General features: G+C 41.5%; 1 long non-coding RNA gene across 1 annotated transcript; it reads right to left on the bottom strand.

The window, feature by feature from the left end:
- Positions 1-2,103: 2,103 nt before the first annotated feature.
- LOC112107196 lies at positions 2,104-7,833 on the bottom strand. The gene is made up of 4 exons (XR_003369462.2): positions 7,781-7,833; positions 6,064-6,158; positions 2,629-2,707; positions 2,104-2,256 (listed from the first exon to the last, which is right to left on the bottom strand). It is a non-coding gene; the product is annotated as an uncharacterized LOC112107196 (long non-coding RNA).
- Between the last annotated feature and the right edge of the window lie 1,685 nt (positions 7,834-9,518).

The following is a 9,518-nucleotide window of genomic DNA, read 5'->3' as shown; positions in this document are numbered from 1 at the left end:
GAAGCAATGGGCTTAAACTGCAGCAAGGGAGGTCTAGGTTGGACATTAGGAAAAAGTTCCTAACTGTCAGGGTGGTTAAACACTGGAATAAATTGCCTAGGGAGGTTGTGGAATCTCCATCTCTGGAGATATTTAAGAGTAGGTTAGATAAATGTCTATCAGGGATGGTCTAGACAGTATTTGGTCCTGCCATGCGGGCAGGGGACTGGACTCGATGACCTCTCGAGGTCCCTTCCAGTCCTAGAATCTATGAATCTATGAATCTATGAATCTCCAGCTAAATAGCCCCCACAGTAGGCTTAGCAACATGAAATGCATATATCCATCAGCAGTACTCATCTGAGGTTGCCAGTTTTCACAAAGTAATTACTACTCTCGTTAACAGCAAGTACACGTGGAACAATTTATGCTCTCGTGTCTGGACAAGTTCCCCAGAGATACAGAAACTGTATTACTCATTAAGACATTCTATACCAACAGCACCTCATTCTAGGTCTCTATCACAACCCTGTTCCCCCAATCACTGGAAGTATTCCTGGCCCAAAAGTGGCACTTGGCTCAGTAGAAGTCCAGAGTCAGCTGGCAGTTGACCTAGGCCTGAATAAGAGTATGGCCAGATCTTCTCTTACCTACTTGCACTGTCAGCAGCTGCAACAAGGACTCCATGGACTACAGTTCTTGCTCTCTGGAGCTTTCTCCACTACCATTTCTGAGCCTCTGCTGCCATTTGACTCTGCATGTCTCCCAGGCCAGGATATCCTTCTGGTTTCCACAACACCTTACAAGTTCTACACATCCCTATGCCATGAAGCTGTGACAGGGATAGGGAGTTTGGAATATACAAAATGTTCTGGTACTGAAGCACCAGAAATGAGTATTAAGGCTAGGTAGTGTGGATGATGAACCTTCCTAGGGCCAAGTGGTATTATAAACACTTATCTGCAATATTTAACCTTGAAACTGTTAAAGATGCACCTCTCATTAACTGTACTGGTTCCATGCCAACAACATAAAATAGTATAAAAAAAAACCCCTCCTTTTTTTTGCCACCAAAATTAGCAGGAATGATTCTGGTTACCTGGGTATTCAATCTGTTGAGTAGGAGGTGCCATTTTATTTGTAATTTTTCTGACTGCAACCATACCTTGGGCAAAAAAAGTCTTACATTATCCCCATGTACAGTACCTGCTAATGATTTCTAAAAAGAGTAGTCCAACAAACTATATAAAAAAAGAAAGTTTAAAAAAGTTTAACCTAGAAAAAACACAAAAAGAAAAAGCATTTTAAAGTAAAAAGAATGTGCAGATTCACTAGGTTAAAAATTGCAACTGTGGTGTCTATTGCAAAGTAGCTGAGAATATGTTTTCAGAACTGAACAAAAACATAAGCGAAGTGTCTGACCCAGTATGGCCATTCTTATGTTCTAATCCCTCTGACGATGTAGGACTACTGTAATGAAGTATACTTGCGCCACATGTGACCAGAACAGGAAGGGGTAAACAGAGGGCACTGAACCAAAGAAGAGAACTAACCCACAGGCCCCATCATTCCTGGAGCAAAGCCTCCAGCTGTGTGTAAGCAAGAACAAGAAATAAAAAGAGGCAGCAGAACCAACAAAAGCTTCCTCTATTCGTTTCCACACCAACGGCCTGCGTTTTTTGACATTTGGTTACTTTTCCCTGACAGTGAGGAACAATATGCTATATTTGTTATGAAAGCTAAAGACTGTTGTTTTTTTAATATATTTCTATGACAACACTGGACCATGCTGAGTGCCCCCCGAAATAATCAAAAGCCCAATTTCTTTGCTTCTGGAGCAGCAGATTTCCCCAGGTCCATTTTCAGATCTGTAGGAGACAGCGGCAATGCCAGAAGATGGGGGGGAAGGGGGCACCATTTTATTATTAGTCATTTTGGAATTGCTTGCCAAAGGAAAGATCTTTGTTCATCCTTTGTCTGGTGCTGTGTTCCACTATCTGAGGCTGTGGCTCAACTCAGACAATGAACAGCATATCACATTTATGGACGCTTTAGGGAAGGAGGAGACGACAAGTTGTGTTAATAGTGTACGTCTGTTAGTTATTAAGAGAGTTCTTACCTGTATTTTTATTGGCCAGGTGAAGTTGCTGACATAAACAAAGAAAGTGATGTTGGGATTGCTCCGGAAATCAAATTTCTCATTGGAGAAGCTGTCCTTGTATTCCTTTATGTTGGACTTTGAAACAACTGGAATCTCCTCTCCTGCCTGTGTGCCAGCTGTTTCAGAATTTAAAAAGTAGCATTAAAGTTTGCTCTCAGTGCAGATCTTAAGTGATTTTCAAAGGGGACCAATTATCCTACGGCTTTGACAGTAAAAGGAACTAGTCATCTGAAGACTGCAATTTTGAGTTGTATTTCACTAGTGGAATCAATGAACACACAAAATATTGCATTACAAAAAATTAGAGCAGCATTTCAACAGTCTCCAATGCACATTATCATGAAGTGAGAATTGGAAAACTGGAGAAGAGAAAACTAAAATTCCTTTCTTAATTTCATTTCTTTCCCACAGCCCAATTTCTAAAATGTAATGTATAGTATTTAATTATTCTCATACAGTTCAGATTCTGGTTTACTTTTCTCTTTTACCTGCAAAACTTGTTGACCAAGTTATGTTGAGGTTGAAGTTTTTAGATGCGTTGATAAACATGTCCAGGTCTCTATTTTGCTGATTTAGAGAAAAAGAGAGAGAAGAAAGCCGTTATTTTTAACAGATGTCAGTCCATTAAAATTGTTCTGTTTTGAAAGCAACTCACTAAAAAAAGTGTCAGAACGAGAGTTATTTCACAATATGTTCACTAGAATACTCATCTACATGCGAGAGCACTAGCATCTAGCAAGACACATTTTAAAGACCCACTGTATATAAAATAGAACATAGCTGTACATTTTCATTTGGATCTCCCCACAAAAGAGAAGTTTACTGCAGTGTAATTCCAAACCATATTCATTTAGGGCTCTTTGCAGCTATCCGAAGTATTATTCTGGGATGGTTGGCAGTAGCAGCATTCAAATATATTTTAATGCAAACACAGATAATTTTTTGTTTTAAATACTCTCTCCGCCCCCCAATAAAATAATTAATTTTGTATTCTCACAAAATATCTGCCCTGGTCTAGATTCAAATCACGTAATCATGTTTCTTATTGGTATTCCTCCCCAACTCTGTGTTTGCTCTGACAATGGCCCTCCATATGTTCCTCTCACTCCAATATCTGTGCCTTCTTTTATAATATGTAATAATATAATTTTTTATAATATAAATTTGTAGGCTCTTTTGTGACAAGTGGGCCTACAAATTTTCCCTAACTCTGAGCTCAACTGTGAAAAGTGAGTGAAAGTTCACAAAATGTCACAATAACTCGTAACAAATGTTGACGGGGAAAAAGTGCAAAAAGACTGAATTAGCCTGAACAAAAAAAGGCCTCCTGATATAACTCAAGGACTGTGTTAAGACCATGCCTGGTCAACAAGAAAAGTATGGAACTGGAAATTAATGAACCAAAATTGAGAGGCTTAACAGAAATGAGGCTTAACTGGTGGACAAAATAATGAGGGGATTGGACTATTCTGTCCATCACTCTCTTTTGGGGTCCTTAACAAAAAAGACGTGGGGTGAGGGGAAATACAGATGGGTGGCTGACTAGAGAAGAGGAAGGTGAAAACTTCATCATGACAGTTGCCAACCCCACCATCTCCTCGGACTCTTCATCGTCCTGATACTGAGAGATGTCCTGAGCAGACTGGGCCAAGGAAGAGGGACCCCAGACGACATCACCATTGCCACCTCAACTGGCTCATGCTAATCCCAAATATCACCAGACATGTGAGGCTTTGTCTCATACACATCCTTCTCTTTTCCTTCCTTCCCCTATTTCCCAAAAGGTTCTTTTCCTTCCCACCATATTTCTTCTCTTTCCTAGCACTCTCCTTTTTCCTTTTGTCCAGCTATTTGTCTTGATTAGACAACAATGCATATTTTGCAACATTGCTGCAAGCATGAGTCTGGAAAGGCAGCTAAAAGCAATGCCCTAAACATCCCGATGCTGGTACAAATTTGTCAGGTTTCAGAGTCGCTGATAAGATCGTCTGCTGTGCTTGTGTTTCTCCAGCAGTGAAGCTGCAAGTGAGAGATAACACCAGAGACAGAAGTTGTATTTTCTATCTTTGTTGTTCTTTACTTTTCCCTTTTGTGTGCATTTCTCTTGTTTTGTCTTCTAGGAAATGGGATCAGACTTCAACGACAGTAACAATAGCTCCTGCCCATTGTAAGTAACTTTTTCTCTTTTCCCCCAAAAGGATAGCTAACATCCGTAATACCATCTAAGAGACTTTCAGACAAGCGGGCATGTTTTTAAAGACTCTCTCCGGCTAAAGGGAGAGGGAAGAAGGGATGTTGTTAAGATGAAACTTATTAATACTTTCCTTTTTAAATGCTTTTTAACGTTTTTTTCCCCTTATTTTCTGTATTCCTAATATGGGATTCAAAAGATTCTTAATAGTGTTTGCCATGGTACTAAGCAGGCCAGGGTCTCTGTATCCCAAACCCCAAACCTTTTTTAACACTGGTTAATGCTGGACAGCAATAGCACCATGTTAATGACTTTGACTCTTTGGGCCCATATATTCCATCTAACTGAATACAACAGAGCCCTTACTTGGAATGACACCCCTGGTCATGGAGTGCAGGTCCCATGGGGCCTCATTACACTGAAGGGTGCCAAGGGGAGGTCATCCTGGCCCCCAAAGCCATGGTTTCCCCATTATTAGCCTTGAGGCTGTGACTGTTGATCCTGAGGGAGAATGCAGAGCTCTCTCATAGAATCAAGAGGCACCTTAAGAGCAGCCAGCAAGAAACTGTAAGCTGCAATCCAAGGAAAAGTCTCTGCTCAGGTGTGTGTTTGGAGAAGTTCCTGTACTCAGCTGGATTGAGCAGACAGAGGATAGTACTGCTTTGACTTATCCCATCCACAGCATCTTTTGGTAGGAATTATGTGAGCACTGAAAAAAATGGGAAGTGATTTTGTGTGCGTCATTCACTGCATCAATGAGCCTCCTGTTCGTACTGCAATAGCACCACAGACCACAAAGATGGACCAAGGCCCCGTTGTATTAGGCAATGTACAACCAGTTCAGTGCTGGTGGCCTCTGAGCTACATTCTGATGTTCTTGGAGTCTGACTGAAGAAATGGAGAACTGCTGCTTTTTCCTGTCTCCCCACCCCTCTGTTCCAAGGATGAGCCTGACAGCATTAACTCGCTGCAGTGTTTGGACCAACAGTACTTTTTCTGCTCTACAGGATCTGAGGCATTTGGGGATTCTGAATTCACCTGGTTATTAAACATAGAAGGAGCCCTGGGGTGTTAATTGACTAAGAGTTATTCTGGCTAGCCCATGGGCTTTTTCCCTGCAGAATGACTGGAGGCTGACCTCTCTTTGAGCTCTTGAGGTGAAAGAGAAGCAAAGAGAATACCTCCCTAGCAGGTGAGCTTCACTGATGCACAGGTGTCACCATGAATGCGGAGCTGCATTTGAAGTTAGATACCTTACGTGACTGCTCCATATTTCCATTCCAAAAGGAGATGCCTTTTGCACCAGGAAGAAAAGCAAAATAAACAACAGAATGAACTGTGCCATGGCATAATTCTACACTGACTAACTATATTAGAGTAAAAGAAAGTGAAGAAAGTAGACACAATAAGATACAAGACCAACTGCAAGCAACAAGAGAAAGCTAGAGGGGTTTGACTACATATTCCAGCAGTACAAAGCAACTGAACCGCAGGTTTAGGCTGTGGTTCCTTATGCCCCACTTTGGCCACAAACATTCAGAGCTTCAAGGAAGCAAGGTGTAGCTACACAGATTGAGGACATTCTGGCTAGGACGTGAACTATGCATGTGCACCAAGACGGTAGTTCTTTTCAAAGAACTGTATGAGCCACTCTCTTCAGGGCAAGGAGAAGGCAGATGTTTGAAACAAAGTATGAAATGTGGGAGTCCAAAAGGGAAGAGATCATACTCACCTCTTCAGGTGTTGCTACAAAATTGATTGCAGTATAATAGCGATCATCCTCTTGGGAAAGGCTGAAGGTGAACTGATAGTCAATAAGAAGAGTATCTGTAAAGAATACATGCAAAAAAGTGAAAAAATGTCTTGAAATAAAACAAGCTTCTGGAAAGCAAGGCAGGTAACTGATTGCTTACACTAAACTAGAAAACAGTTTACTGCAACAAGAGAGAGTTACTGCACTGTTATAATCTGCCCCCAACAGAAATTTGAGTTTGGGAGAGAATAAGGAACACTTTAGACACCTCACTATCCCGACCTTGGAGGGTATTATATCCTACTCTATTAAAGTTAACCCAACCTTTTTTGGAAGAGGAGGGGGGAAAAGGATAAAGGTTTACATTTTTCAAGCAGGACATCTGATAAAAGCCTAAATCCTAAGAGAACTTGGTAAAAGAGAAATGTGGACGACTACATAATTTAACCACATTTTATTTGGTTCTTGTAGTTTCACCAAGTCTAAAGTATCTATTAAAACTGCTTATCAATGTTATGGGAGTTTAAGGAAGACCAAACATATTCTCAGATGGCAGAATACGATGTTCCCATTGGAACAGTGTGGGGAAAAACATTCACCCATCTAGCAAAACTGGTGAACCACCATGTTTTCACTGCATTTGGGAAAAATCAAAGGCCAGGCAAATACGATAAAATTGCTACTATGGCTAATAAAACAAGGCCTTTTTCAAAAAGTGGGTTGGGGCTTCATGACCCACCGATATCTTATCTTGTTCTTTTCTCTTTTCCCCTCCCCTCCCATAACATGAAAGAAGCCTAATCCAGTCCACTGCAGTCTCTACTGGGCTCAAGGGAGTGTACAAAGGACCTAAATATTTAATGAAGTATGGCTATCATGACAATAGACAGCACTGACAATAACTTTTTTAAAGCTCATCATAATGTTCCCGGTCTACTGGGCTTCAAAATTACTACCAAGAAGCCTCCCCTACACTGTGCTGTTTCTCCTTTCCCGTGTGGTTGGCATAAGCAACATTGTTGTGTTTGATAACGGCACAAGATTATCTTAAAACCTATCAATGCTGCTCCTCAACTGCCCAAGCAGGATTTAGCACACTTCTAATTTCCACACCCCCTTAGAAATCCTGTCTGAACCCTTCATTGCTATTTAATTTAAGATATTTTCCCATCTAATGTCTTTCTAAAAGTGTTGATCTCAAATATTTAAGAGTGGTAAAATAAGAGTATCCACTAGGATAATCTGAATTTTAATAGTGTAATGACAATATTTCCTAACCCAGGGGTTCTCAAACTTCATTGCATTGTGACCCCTTTCTGACAACAAGAATTATTACACAACCCTGGGGAGGGCGGGGGGTAACCAAGCCCGAGCCCACCCAAGCCCCGCCACGACTGGGGTGGAGGGGTGGGGGTGAAGCCAAAACCCTTAGGCTCAGGCTTCAGCCCTAGGTGGTGGGGCTCGGGCTTCAGCTTTGGCCCCAGGCCCCAGCAAGTCTAATGTTAGCCCTGGCGACCCCATTAAAACAGGGTCACAACCCACTTTGGGTTCCCGACCCACAGTTTGAGAACCACTGTCCTAACCCACCTGCATATAAACAGATGTTGTGCTAAGTAAAATAGTTGTAACTTATTTGGTCCTATATATCAAATAAGACATTTACTATTTTCAGGCAAAGAAAAGCAGTTGTACTTACAATAACATGTTCCTTTAAGTGGATTTCCCTGGTATCGATTTTCTACTTCACACCTAAAAAGAATATTTTTTTTAAATCAATGTTGGTTTTCAGTCTTATTTTCTCTTTTTTTTTTGGCTTGAATCTCTACCCATTTAAAAACAATTACAGAACACAGCTTGAGCTCAGAAGATAACTGTATACAATTAAAAACAAAAAGGTGCAAGTCTGAAGCTGTAATGAGATATTGAAGAAACCATGGAAACTTGGAAGACCCAAGCAAGCAAGTAGAAAGCAATGAAACCGAAGTATGAAAATTACAGGAAGGAGAGGTTACTTACCTTGTGCAGTAATGGGAGTTCTTCAAGCTGTGTCCCCCTGCAGGTACTTCACTTTAGGTGTGCACGTGCCCCTGTGCCTCTGAACAGAGATTTTTGGTAGCACTATCCATTCTGCCCACACATGCGCCCTGCACATCCTTGTGCCCTGTACCAAGGCTTCACATGGTGGAGCGGGCAAACCGCTCTCAGTTCTTCCTCTATCACAAAGCCTACACAGGCAACTCCTAAACAGAGGGGGGAAAGGGTGGGTAGTGGAGCACCCACAGGGGAATGCACCTTGAAGAATTCCAGTTACTGCACAACATGAGTAACAACTTCTTCAAATAGACTCCCTGTGGGCACTCCACTTTAGGTGACTCCCTATCAGTAACCCTTTGAGGAAGTGGAAGTTTTGGAACAGAGTCCATCACCAGAGAGAAAATGGTGTTGCCTATTGCCGCATCTGATCATGCAGCGTAAATTAGGGCGCAGTGGTTAGAAACCATGTGCATCAAAGGACCATGTTGCAGCCCTGCAGATTTAAGCAACGAGAACATCTCTGAGTAGAGATGCAGACAGTGATCTAGTCGAGCGTGCACTCACTCTTAGGGGAGGTGTAACCGCAGGAAAACCATAGCAGGCAATAATACATCCAGGAGATACATTTAGAAAGTTTCTGAGTAAAGATAGGTGCTCCATTACACTTATCTGCAATGGAAACAAAGTCTGGGGGGTCTTCCTGAATGGCCTAGTCCTGTCCAAGTGAAAAGCTAATGCTCTCTTAACAGCTAATGTATGAAAAGGCGGTTCTTGTGTAAACTGATGCAACTTAGGGGAAAAAAACAAAAGATGAATAGTTTGGTTGATATGAACTCCAGAGGACATCTTAGGTAAGAACTTTGGATGAGGTCGTAAATGTACCTTCTCCTTGGAGAACAAAGTAAAAGGGAGGATCTTCAACTAGAGCCCCCCGTCTCCCCATCTCTTTGAGCAGAAATGATGGCCACCAAGAAGGCTGTCTTCATAGACAGATATAAAAGTGAGCACATAGCTGTTTCATGAGATGGTTAAGAACCAGGCTGAAAACCCAAAGCAGTGTAGGGGCTCTTATCTGTGGGAAAAGATTTATAAATCCTTTTACGAATCTCACTGTGGTTGGATGAGTGAAAAAAAACAATAAACCTTCTCCTGGCACGTGGAAAGCTGTTATTGCTGTTAAATTAACCTTGATGGAACTCCAAGAAAGGCCTGAATTTTTCAATTCCAACAGGTAGTCCAAGATTGAGGAAAGATGACTGGACAGAAAACAGATGGCATTGGTTACACCAAAAGCTATAACGTCTCCATTTCTGAAGGTAAGTATGTCTATTAGATTTCTTCCTGCTATTCAACAGTATCTTTGAACTTCTGATGAGCATAAGGTCTCTTGTCCTGAGAAC

The sequence above is a fragment of the Terrapene carolina genome, unplaced genomic scaffold (genome assembly GCF_002925995.2).
Source record: "Terrapene carolina triunguis isolate 2854851 unplaced genomic scaffold, T_m_triunguis-2.0 Scaffold34362, whole genome shotgun sequence".
Lineage (NCBI taxonomy): Eukaryota > Metazoa > Chordata > Testudines > Emydidae > Terrapene > Terrapene triunguis.
The sequence above is the reverse complement of the archived record's forward strand: the minus strand, read 5'-3'. Positions and strand labels throughout refer to the sequence as shown.